Genomic DNA, 13,802 nt, shown 5'->3' with positions numbered 1-13,802 from the left:
AACCTCCCCCTTTTCTCTTTCCTCCGATTGTTAATAAATGTACATGTGGCACTCTGGAGATGGGTTTGTTGCTTTTCAATCCGCCTCATTTTTCAAATTGGGCACTCCACAAATATAACCTCTAAAGGGACCCAAGGTCTGGTCAAGCTGGACCCATAGCAGCTGCCATCTGCTTACGACCAGTAAAAATGAACACAGTTTCTGAGGTATTGGTGCCGTCAAATCTGAACCCAAACCTTAGCTCAAATTCACCCTCTAACTCAAACCCTAGATTTTGGCCTAAAGCTAATCTGCATCCACGCCTGGCTCTTCATGCCATGTCTGATTGTTATCTGACAATGTTCTTTTCATAACCAGTTGTGAAATTATGGATGATCTCAAATCCTGCTCTGCTCCTTCTAAAACCGGGTTTGTAGGATGAACTGGTGCTTTGGAAGTAGCTGAGCCTACTTTATTTTGTAAATTAAGGGCCTCGAAAGGGGGCTAAACATGGCTGATAAATAAGGAACCAGGAGTTCATAAATCATGTTCCTTGAGTGGGAAACAATCAAGTTCCATTGTATGATAATCCAGGCTTCCTTGCGTGAGGATTCAGATCCATGGGGAGGATGGAGACCTGGATTTGAATCTGAACTTCACCATCATTTGGGAACCTGCATGGTATGGTTCTGGTCCATCTCCACTTCGTATAAACTACGAGGAGTTGCAGTGAGTAGGCTGGAGTGGGGGATAAATTACAGCTGGATCCCCCCTTCCTAGAAGCCTGACCTTGCTCTATCACATGAGCAGGTCTTCCAGGCTCCTTTGGAAAAAATCCAACTCACTGGTGCGTGTCTGTTAAATTGTGGTTAAAAAGCTACCAAGAATTTTGCAGTAGATTTAGTGGGCCAGAACCTGAGCTGGTGCAAATCAGGAAAGTCAGTGGGGTTTCTTACAATTGAGAGACAGAGATTCTCACAGAATATTAAAGTGCACGATCTCAATCCTAAAAAGCTGTATATGCACAAATAGTCTTTACCCACTCAAGGCAATGGCACTAAACGTAAAGAGTAATAGTCTGTAGGATCGGGCCCCATCAATTTGATTGCTTGGCTATTCCTCTTAGCTGAGTTCAACTAGGATTACAAGCTTGGAGAAGTGGTTTGGTTTGGTTTGGTTTGGTTTTTTTTGAGAGAGCAAGAGAGCGTGAGTGCTTGACAGTCAGTCAATTTTTCCCAAGCCCTCAGAGCTCTAGAATTGAGCCTATAGATTACAGTCGTGTGCTTTTGTGTTTATAGCATACTATAATTAAATTAAGCTTGTCCCTTTAAATGGAAGGATTTCAGCAATAGCCAGTAGATGGCGCTAGGGTACTACATAAATTACCGCTGAGCTAGTCGCTTTTTTCTGTGCTTTCCCTGTTTGAAGAGGATGGAAGTAGCTGATTCCTTTCTAATTATTATTTGAAGGTGCAGTCTGGAATCCATTGTTGAGGGAATAGACCCCGATTAAAGAAAACGGGGAGAATATTTTCATGTTTAGCAAAGGTAATAAAATAATTCACTTTCTTCACAAATTGTATGATTGAATTACGGCGCCGCTTCTCTACTAGGTTTTTATTTTTTTAAAACTGTATCCCAGAGAGGAACATGAAAGAATCCAATTGCTAGAAAACCTCAGAAACTCAAGGGACTTCCTAACTGTGTAGATATGAATATGGATGAAAAACTATATTACCCCAGGCACCAGATTAGCACAGAATGTTTATGAAATATTTCTTAAATGTAGTTTATTTACAAATCAAGTTATCCACTTATTTATGATACTTAAACATTTATGCATTTAGTGGACAGTTAATATTGTTGTTATTTACTATTTCTTAGGCATAATGTGCTCTGCGCTGTACAAAACACATATAAAGATTGTCCACCCTTGAGAGAGTACAAACTACAGCCCTGGTCCAAAGCCCATTGAAATCCATGGGAGTCTTTTCATTGATGTCTGTGGACATAGGATTGGGCCCTAACTGAAGACAAGATAAACTGGCAAACCCAGGAAAGAACAAAAGCTTCGAAGCATTTTCTATTGTTTGCTTGTTTGTTTTGTTTCTTTGAAATACCCACTGGATCCAAGTAAGTTTCACAAGTATTTCTATGGGATTTTTGTCAGAAAATATTTAGCTCAAGAGGGCTTTTTAAAAAATCTATATCAGATTCTTTTTCTCTCCCTTTCCTTTGGGAACTGGACAGAAGAGATCATGCACCCTGTCCTAAAGAACAGAGTTACATACCATTAAAAAGAGGAGGATAAACTGGAACACATGTGAAGGACTAGACAGGCTTAAAAAGAATATTTTTAGCCAATCTATGGGATTAAACACCAGGAAAAATTCCTGAGTACTCTATGCTACATACCATCCGGTATACATGTGACTGTATTTATATGTATATGTATTATACAGTATATAGTGATTTCTATTGTGTGTGTATATACATTTGTACAGAGGTACTTCTTTTCCATGCATACAACAGGATATAACTATGGTAACTATATGATATCGGTTGTGAAATATCAGTTTCCCCCCCCACTTACACACACACACACACACACACACACACACACACACACACACACACACACACACACGTGTGATTATTTTGTGCTTTCTGCAAATCTATTTTAATTGAACTTGATCTTAGAGTAGGATGAAACTTCAGCACTAGTAATACATGCTGTGCATGTCCTCTGCAGGCTAGAAAGCTGTGTCATGCAAGACATGTCACGGTTTATGCTGCAACTTTAGGGCAGAGGTCTAGCAATTCTTTTCAGGAAGAAGAAGCTCTGTAACTCATCAAAGAGAAGCAGATATTGCACGTACAGAGTTTAAAATCACAGCAAGAACTTATTACCTTTTTCCAGCCTCTCTGGACAGAGTGTGTTTCTCCATTCGGTGAAGAGGGAACTGCTAGAGATATACACTGATTCCCTTTAGTTTTAGCCATCTAATTGTACCAGCTGAAAGGGTGAAATTCTTGGTTTACAGGAGGTTTCTTTCTGAGTCTCCCCTCCCCCATTTTATTTTAAATTACTGTTTAAAATTTAAAAAATGGATTGTATAGAAACATCAGCTTGATAGAAGAGTATTGTTAAACAAACATGAAAAATAATGTTGCAAGGGGCTATATTATTTATTCTATAGACACCTTAATTTACTAGTGTTAGTGATCTGGATGTACTCATATTCTGCATAGAAGGTCATATGGTATTTTTTCGTGGTGTGGAGGGTAAATTATGCCTACACATACTGTGTTGTATGCATGTTTCACACAGAGGCATCCAACACTACTCCCCACCCCACTGAAGTCTATATACATGCAGACTGATGCAAGTAATGTCTGCAGCTGAAAAAAACCCCTATCGTATCTATATTACTATGTATTATTCAGCACCAAGTGTTTAAATTATTTCGCAGACTGTTGTTCATGAAGAGTTCAATACAGATTGTAGTTTTGAGTGTAGCAGTACTTAGTTACAGCAGAGAGGTAATGGAGAAAATAGTTAATGATAACCCTATAGCCGTAATCACTTCTTTTGAGACAATCCAGAAGTAGGTCCTAGTCTGCGGAGCTGCAGAGCTTTCCGGGGCATTATTTTTTTAAATTAATATGGATTATTTTGGAAAAAATGGTTACTGAGCCCCCAAAAAAATGTAAAAGGAAAATGCTTTTCAGAGAGTCATACTGGGAAAGAAATTTCCTAGCAAACAACTGGGTTAAAATAATGTTGAAAGTTTCAACGTGAACCAACAACAGACCAATTCAGAGGAAAATGCTAAACACGCCATACTTAGCTCATCCCATTGTAATCAGGTAGTAGAGGCCATTACACACTGTTTAGGTCACACTCCTTGCAGACCCCTGCAATATGTAGGTGCAGAGACGGGTGACTATAGGACAGATGGGCCATCATCCTTAACTCAGAATTCCCTAAACTTTGGACAATTTAAATCAGACTTTTAATGGGACTTGAAAAGTTCTTTGTGAGATCTCTCTTTCTTTCTTCTTTTCTTGCAGTTAAAATCACAATTCATGGGGGCGGTTTGATAAAACCCTCCCTGTAGGTTTTAAAGAAATGTACTGATCTGATACTCCATAACAATATTGATATCATGTAAATATAGAAAATATATTTTTAAAAGACATGCTCTAGCCCAACTAGAAGTTATGCAGGCATTAGTGGGTGAAATTTTCTGGCCTGTGTTATAGAGAGGTTGGACGACATAACCATAATAGTCCCTCCTGGCTTTAAAATTTATGAATACAGGAACTGCTCCAGCTCTTTATGAAGTCATTGGGAATTTTGCCATTGAGTTCAATGGGTGCAGAATTGGACCCAAATGTAGGTTTAAAAAACCAACCTATTATTTGCAGTTACTGTGAAGAAGCCGTTGTAGGTTCTTTTGTAAATACACATAATAGGATTTTATAAACCAAAGCCCTTTAATGATTATTTATTTATTTTATATAGACTTGGCCTATGATGTCACTGATCTCTTGGGGACCCCTTTTCCATGAAGATATCCACATGGCACACAGTGGATGCGCATGCATGCTACATCTCTGTACTGACATGTTAGGTAGAAAACATATATATATATATATATATATATATATATATATATATATATAGCTCCTGTGCAAAACCAGCTATTATTTAAAATGAAATAAATCGTTTGCCTTTAATGTTCAGTTTCCCAGTGCATCTGCTTGAAGGCTTTCATTCACATTTTGCACCTGCTAAAATCAGATTACCCCTCCACTCAAAAAAGCTGTTTTCAAAAGTTGGAGAGTGGGGAGTTTCACCCAGAATGCTGAAATCAGGAAGAATTTTTGTAACCTAAGATGGGAAAATTAGGATTTTGTTTTTAATTTCATTTGCAAAATAAATAACTAAAATAACAACCAAATAAGCAACAACAGCAACAAAAACCAAGTGAAAAAGGTCTCCTGTGGTTAAGCCTTTAGATGGTCTATTTCAATGCACAAAGTTTTGCAGCCAAATTACAACCCCCCTACAACTAACAACCATTAACTACAGTGGTGCTGGTGTAGTCTGAAAAGAATAGATCTAAGATTGGGTTTTATTAATTCCCCAGAATACAAATGTGTAACCTTGGTTGACATGAAAAAATATTTTAAAAATATGTCATTAGTAAAATGATGAATTATAGTGTTATTAGCTTGCTGGTTTTGTACATAATGCTTGAATATTATGCAACGATTGCCAAGTTTTGAGTGAATTTCTGCTGATGGAACGATAGAAATGAAGAGGAACAGAACATTAAGGGAGAGAATGTTTGTTTCTGTAATTTTTAACAAAGCCAGCTGTGATATTCCTAAAAAGGGTAGATCAGATATCACTTCTGCTTTAAATATTTGTGGTCGTTTCAGGTCTTTGTGCAAAACTGTTTGATGCTCTCTTTTGTTGTGCAATACCAATGTATGCTGTGATACAGGAGTGCTGCCAGTTCAAAGGAGACGGCCCTATGTAGCGTCTTTTTTTCATGTTGTGGCTTTTGCTAGAAGCTTTTGTTTAAAACATGCATCCAGCACGCTCAGTCTCTGTCTCTCTCGTTCTCTCATGTGCTGGAGAAGATGAGTCATTTGCAATAATAATTATAAAATCAACTGTTGAATTTAGAAATTGAATATGCATGGAAATATTGCATAATATTGCTACCTTCCCCAGCTTAATTTAGGTAAATAAGTCTGAAATGTGTGATGGTGGAAGAGTGGATATTTATATACTGGAGATATTAATTACAGTTGGACTAATTTAAAGTTTCTGTTATTAATTCCCTTCTAGTTTTACTGCCTTTGGGATTAATTGCAACCACCTACATGCACACCCATTTGGTAATATTCTTAATTACAGTTAAACTGGTGCTTTAACAAGCACCTAGTCTTGCACTCTCTCTTTCTGTGTTTCTTTTATTTATTCAAAACAAATATTAGCCAAGAAAAAGAAGAGGCCAATATTCTGAAAGTAAAGACTGGCCTTAGGGAATTGGGCTAGCAATGATTTTGGTGAATGTTTAATTTCTTGTTTGGTTGAAAAGGGGCTGGATTGGCTATTGACAAGCCCCTATCAATAGGCAGCCCCTGGAGGTCTGGCTATTTGCACATGGACTGATTGACTTGTCCTTAATAGACATATAATTGTTGACAAATACCTTTGAATAGACTATGGCAGGCATGGCTAGGCGGACAAAAGAGGTTGCTCTGTGACAGAGACCAAAGCTAAGCTAGTCAAGAGAGGCAGTACCTTAAACAGGAAATAGCTTGCCTCCATAAAGAAGCCTCTCAAGTAAAACCTGTAAAAGCAACCCAGCTTTCTCCCCACATCAAGCGTCAACCAGCTCAGATGGTAAAAGCAGCATTGTCCTTCAAGTGTGCAGGATTCATCCAGGATGAACTTCATGTCTCTCGTTCTGCTGGGCAACGTAAGAAATGCAACTTAATCACAATATCAATAATACGGGGCACTTCTGTAGCACCCCTTCCATACGAGGTGGAAGCACTTTAAAATGTGAATGGGTTTCACCTCAAGTATCAGGAGGTAGCTGTGTTAGTTTGTATCCACAAAAACAACAAGGAGTCCGGTAGCCCCTTAAAGACTCATAGATTTATTTGGGCATAAGCTTTCATGGGTAAAAAAACCTTCTTCAGATGCACCTCAAAACCCTTCCATGTGGTAGGTTAAATAAGACTGTTATTCTCCTTTTTACAAATAGGGAAACTGAGGCACAGGCAGGTTGGTGCCAACATTTTCACACGTGGGTGTGTGATGTTCAATGGAAAGTGGCACCTGATTTTTAAAGGTGTTGAGCACCTGCAGCCATAAGTGCTGAAACTAAGGGTGCTGGGGGTTCCTGTCACACACCGTGGATTGAAGTTGTTTCCATCAGATACAGGGTTTACAGTTTGGTTCAGTGGCTCTCAGCATCCCCCACTATACAAATGGATCCAGCACCCCTGCTTGCAGCTCCCATTGGGAGTGCTTTAGCATCTCTGGAACTGAGCTGCATCAACAGACATATTTAAGTGCCTAACCTGGGTCACCCAAGCTTGAACATTTTGGCCTAGCTGACTTGTCCATGGTCACACAGGAAGTCTGTGACAGAGTCCAGCCTGGTCTTGTGCCCTAACCACGTCCTCCCTTTTGAACAATGTCCTCGCCACCACACACATTAGAGGGTTGAACAATGCATGCACTGATTAACAGCAGAGGGGAAGAGAACTGAAGAGGTGCAGGCCAGGGAGAAAAGATAATAAACTCTGTTTATCTGCTACATGATAATAATTCTATATTTGTTATGTTGGGGAATTAATTACATGGATTTTTAGCATGTTTAGTACATTATAGGCATTGCAATACTTGTCACAAGACAAAAGGCCATTGAAATGATGCCGCTCAGCCTTAGGCAGCCATAAAAGAACAAACTGTTCAAGTTTGTACATCAGAGTGAGATCAGAGGAGCCCTGGCTCCAAGTAAAATATCAGAGGAATCTACAGCTTTATCTACATAATAAATCTATCCAGAAGTGGACCGAAACCAGGATTCTGGCCCGTTGGTCCACGGTTTGATGTGACTGTCTTTCCAAATCAACAGCCGGCTGAGAAATCACTCTTGAAAATTTGCTCCCCTGGTCAGTTTGGTTTCAGTAATTTCTTCACCCTTGGGATGCTGCTCTTGTCAGTTAGCAGTACCATGGTTCTCTCTCTGTGTAAGGAACCCCCTACAGGGCAGGGGTGGTGGGGGTGTCAGAAGGGATATTCTTTAATTTTTACATCTGTAAGGTAGGGTTGTCCTCTTCTGCACCCCCCTCCAAAATCCCTAAACCCAATAAAAACAAAGACCACAAAGCCTGGGAAAATAGGTTACACATTAATGTGACACCATCAAGGTGACACTGCTGACAACCTCTGACACCCAACACGAGGCTGAATGCCTCGTGCCAAAAAGACCTTGAGCCTTGTCTTTGATTTTTATTGATCAAATACATAGATTAAATACAGTATCAGATGGCAAGGCGAAAGCTAGAATTCTATGCAACATCTTTATATGCAACTCCTTTGGGCTTTATACAGCAAAGCCCCTTCTGAGTCATGAAAGAACACACAGACATACAGCAAGTAAATAGACAGATAGATAGAATAACTGTACAGTGAACAGATATAGGTTGAGACAGATACAAATTTACCTGGTGAGAGACAAGCTTTCGAGCTTACACAGAGCTCTGTGTAAGCTCGAAGCTCATCTCTCTTACCAAACAGAAGTTGGTCCAATAAAAGATATTACCTTACCCACCTTGTCTGTCTAACATCCTGGGAGCAACACGGCTCCAACAACACTGCATACAACACATTTATCTGACAGACTGGCAGGATTTTGGGTTACTGAACTTCTTACATGTCATGAAATTCAAATCTTGTCTTGATAGTTTGTTAGATGTAAGGGACAATTTTTTAAACTGTGTCTTTGCAATCCCTAAGCATTCCTAAACATGCAGCATTCTGCAACCAGCTGCTTCAAAATGTTTGTATGTGTATGTATCCATTAATTCAGAATTACTCCAATTACGAGCTTTTGATGCTCCGAAACCCCCTCTCTAACCCAAAAGAGATGGAGAGCCCTTGGACTGTCCAATCAGATCATTTTCCCTCCTGCCTGCAGCAGATGTAAGCAATTTAGTTTTTTATTTCTGCATATTCAGTGCGAGCGGAGCTGTTGGTGACCTTTCACCCTGGAGCCTGCAGGATTCTAACCCTATCAAATTAAAGCATTTTGCTCACTTATTCCCAAATGCTCGGCTGGTGCTAAACAGGCATCCCGCTGCATAGCAATGGCGGGCGTTCGTGTCCGCTCATACCCCAAGCCTAATCAGAGATTATTAAGGAAAATATACAGTGCTTTAATTTGATGAGACTGGTTATAGGTACTGCAGTTAAAGGTCACACTCTTGCGTGTATCTCCCTCAGTCGCTGTAATATTTCCCTCTCGCTTGACAATCCTCGGCTCCAAACAATAGGCCAAGAAGACACGTTTATTTTTGTCACGCTGTGATGAGCTCAATAGAGATAAAAATGAATTATTTAAAGTTCGCATAAACAAACAACCCTGTGCAGGTACCCCTACCTTCCCCCCCGCCACATTTTCTTTTTTCTGCTTTGTTTGGCTCTTGCCTTAAAACAGTGTTTCTCAAAGTGGGGCCGCCGCTTGTTTAGGGAAAGCCCCTGGTGGGCCGGGCCGGTTTGTTTACCTGCCCCGTCCGCAGGTCTGGCCGATCGCGGCTCCCACTGGCCGCGGTTCGCTGCTCCAGGCCAATGGGAGCTGCTGGAAGCGGTGGCCAGTACGTCCCTCAGCCCGCGCCACTTCCAGCAGCTCCCATTGGCGTAGAGCAGCGAACCGCGGCCAGTGGGAGCCGCGATCGGCCAGACCTGCGGACGGGTCAGGTAAACAAACCGGCCCGGCCCGCCAGGGGCTTTCCCTACACAAGCGGCGGCCCCACTTTGAGAAACACTGCCTTAAAAGAACATGCTAGAGAAGTGTGCATCAATTGGAAAGAGCACTCATTTAAATGTCAAGTCCAGATAGGCTCATGCCAGAGGGCCAGTGCCTGCTTCGTAATTCCTCTTGTTGGGTAGCCAGCGATGTCTGGCTGTTAAAACCTTTCAGATGCTCCTGGGTGGGTCCCAACAATGGATGCCTAGTAAGGAGGAGCTTTTGGCTTCTTTGGCTCTTAAAGCTTTCCTCCCCACTAGGCAGTAATTGAGATATCCAGTGCTGAACAAACACATAGGGCCTGATTCTGCAAGGTGCTGAGCTCCACTGAAGCCAATGGGAATTGAGGGCGCTCAGCCCTTGGAAGATCTGGGGTTGTGGGGAGAAGTGTGCTGACTCCCACGTATCTACCTGGGTATTGCACCATAATGGACTCACATCATATTCTAAATCCATCCAGCTTCATATCAAGGGCAAGAGTGTGGGGGAAGATGCAACAATATAGCTTCCCCCCCGCTTCTTGTGGCCTTAACTTGGAGAGAGAGTGAGAGAGAAAGTGAGGGTTAATTCTAATCTCCTGTCAAGCCTAATGGTTTGAGCATATGTGTCCATGCAGCAGACCAACAGCAGGCTTATTTACTTCCAAAATTTACATGAGAATTGCTTTATGCAGCTGTATGTAAAAATTCAAACCACACAGTGGCACTGTATCCCGCAGGTCACTCCAAAGCCCAGTGGCATGATAGCTGGAGACAAAATCTTGCCACTTCGCCGAGGTTTCCTTTAGGACTGAAACTTGTCCTATTAAAAACAAAGATGTGAGCATTTCCACCCCCTCCTCACTCCTGCCAGCTTCCATTTACATTCCTCAGAGCTCTTCCAAACTTACAAGGACTTGGGGCCCAATCCTGCTGTCACTGATATCAACGGGAGTTTTACTGTTGACTTCAAAGAGCGACAGGACTGGGCCCTGGATCATTCCTCTGTCTGTGAATAATCCTGTTAGCTGAGCCTGGGCTCCGACTTTTACTATATACACATTACTGATGGGCAAAGGCTGATGGGTTCGCAGAGGTTGTTTCAGTGCTTATCCTAAACAGAGGCAGACTGGCTCAGGCTGCTTGGGATGCTGACAGCATCCTGGCCTGTCTGCTAAATGGCTTGTGAGAGCCTGTTTTTGTTTTTTGCCTGATTTGATGACCCCCTGTATATCTCAAGAGCAACCAGGACATCCATGCTGTATGTCACTGGCAAGCTGAGGATCCTAAAGGGGGTTCAGGAGAGATCAGTTCTTAAAATCACCTTACTTGGATTATACTCTGGTGTATCCACTCATGCTTATAGAAAAGTATCCTGACATACGATCCAGCCAGCCGGCCTCATTGCTGCTGATTCTATGTGTATCCAAATTCATGTGGAAATTTTTGGTAAATTTTATGAGATCAGGTCTCAGGTTCTACCATGGCTGGAAATGTTGCATTAGCAGGCTCTGCAGTGGAACTTTCACAGAAAATGCAGCGTTACATGGCGGGGAGATGGGAGTTACATGAACTTTTTCAAACTTTGGAAAAGGTGTAGGTGGAGGTTTGGGACAGTTTTTGTTTAGTCTGAAGTGGATCATCCAGCCTTAAAATCCACATGAACCCTGCTATGTCTCTGCTTTTTGATCAGAATGAACTTGCTTAAAGGTCAGCTCAACCAAGGTTCAAAGTTAAGTATTTTGATTTAAAGCTCTCTGCTCCCATCCATGAGAGATGTTCAGAAGCACTTTAGTAAAAGCCACTAATAAGTGTGATGCAGTAGTGTGCAAACCAATTAGAAAAGAGATGCTTATTGTCAGTGTTACAGCTTAAACACAGATCACTCTAAATACCTGGAGATTTGTTCTCTGGCAGAACATACTGGATATTACAAAAGTCCTTAGCTTGCCACTGTGCAGCCATTCAGAACTACACTGACAGAGGAACAGAACTCAGATCCTCTCACTTCAAAAGCCTTATCCAAAAGGAGAATCTCCATCAGCTGACAGCAATACAGAGCTATGACACATAGTTTGGCAGTTCTGATACTATCCGTTCGAGGGCAGTGGTGTGCCTCATGAGATACTTTCCAGATTATTACAATAAGCTTTTACATGTATGACTATAACTCATTTCAAGAGCTCAGAGCAGAAATCAGCCCTTTCCCTAGTATTACAATTTACCTCCAGGGGGTAAGTTTTATTCTGCACAAGAGAGGGATGTGTTGTTCCTGCTATACTGAATAGAGATTGTTCCCCTTCCCGAATTGCCCCATGCCCCTCGCTAAACATTCTTGCCTTTAAACCCACCAAAGAAAAAAAAAAAAATCTATCCCGGCCGCACACAAGAAACGAAATGCAGGAAAAACACAATCTCAAAATACTTCCAGTCACCGTTTTATTAGCAGGGCTGTGATCGCTCTTCTGAGGAGGGATCATTACCCCGCTATATACAGCAGCACACTGTGCAGCAAGGATTGTATGGAAATACCGGAGGACAATTCCCCCCTTCACCATTCAGAACTTTACTTTGTCGATAAGAACTAAGAGACTAAAAATAAGATGCTTTTTTTATTTTATTTTATTTTATTTTATTTTTTTCTTTGCTCCTGGTGAATGAGAGCAATTTGACTTTAAATATCAGCGCTGTGGCCAATACCTTCAGTCGCTGTATCCTGCTGGGTCCTTTCACTGGGGAAGGTTTTGACTGCACAGGCCTCTCTTTTCTTTGCTGACTGGACCTTTAGGCACTATCCTATCTTCTCCATCTCATTAATTTGCCCTTGTATGTGCCTTTTGGCAGGCCAAAGAGTGTCCTGGTAATTCAGGGGGAAAGCAGGCACAGCCTTCATTGCCACAGTCGCTTAGCTGTGGTGTAGCAAAGGACCTGATTTACTTTGGAATTAGACATGAAGCCATTTCAGAGAACTGATCCTGTAAGCCTATCCCCCAACCAGTAGTCCCACTCATCTCAGTGGGGCAACTGGTGTGAGTAAAGACTGCACATATAAATAAGCTTGTCTGGCTTGGGCCCCAGGTTTGCATCCTGTCTCAGTTTTCACAGGACAATCCTGATTTTGACAGGCTGTCTCACATCTCAATCAGGACATGCAAACAGCGGCAGCAATGGGTTCTAGAGCTGTCATGCCATTGCTGCATTGAAGCTGTGCATGGCGATATAACAACACCCCAACGCAGCACCGGTCAATACTGTTAACAATGGCCGATGAGTAGGAGATAAGCTCCCACTCAACATTTTCTTCAGGAAATGCATGTTCAAAGTACTGCAAAGTGTGTGTCAATCTATTGGCACAAACCAGGTCCCTGCAAGAGTTAGTTTGTAACCTGTCCAGACTGTCTTGAAAGTGCAGCTCATGTTCTTATATAACCGACTGTCACAGAACGGTGGAACCCATGAAAGAAGTGTACATTTTCTCAATGTAGGGATTGATCTGGGGCTCTATGAAGTCAGTGGCAAAGGTCCAGTGATTTGGGACCAGGCCTTTAATGAACAGTGAAAAAAGTTTGTTGCTTGGCCTCAAGTTTCTTGCTGTTTCCCATGAAAAATACAAGAGATTTCCACAAGCAAAAAGTGGTTCTGCAGCAGAAATGCAGCTCTGTCACTTGCAGCAAATGCATGAAGAAGTGGGACTCTGCTCCCACAGTGACTTAATATTTGTTTTAACTGCCACTGCCCCTTTCCCTGAAGGTGCTCTCTGGTGAAAGGAAAAAGCAACAACCTTGCTGGAAGGAGCCAATTTTAATGAAAACATGGCAAAATGTCTGGTTTTGCCTACAAAAAATTTAAATTGGAAACTGCCAATTTTCCAAAATTCTAGCAGAGACCCAGCGAGTCTGTTGTGGTCTCCATCCTCACTTTCTAGTGGGGGATTCTTGTTCAAGGGTTAGAGAAAGGAATCGGGCATATGACTCACTGTGGGATCTCAGGCAAGTCATTCAACTTCACTGTGCCTCAGTTTCCCTATCTATAAAGAAGTGATGATAATTAGGGATGTGACTGATCATCTCTTTTGGAAACTGGCGGACACCAAATACTTGCTGCCTTTTCCCATCAGCAAGTGAGAGGGGAACTGGGTGCCCAAGAACATGGCAGTGGTGTGCAGCTTATCTGTACTGGGAATGTAATGTAATGTGATGGTGGTGTCTCACAGAGTACACCTGGTTTGCTTCCACCAATCAAAAGCTACAGCAGAGATATATGGGGGATGAGATAATAGG

Source organism: Emys orbicularis, chromosome 10, assembly GCF_028017835.1.
Source record: "Emys orbicularis isolate rEmyOrb1 chromosome 10, rEmyOrb1.hap1, whole genome shotgun sequence".
In the NCBI taxonomy this organism is placed as follows: domain Eukaryota; kingdom Metazoa; phylum Chordata; order Testudines; family Emydidae; genus Emys; species Emys orbicularis.
The sequence above is the reverse complement of the archived record's forward strand: the minus strand, read 5'-3'. Positions refer to the sequence as shown.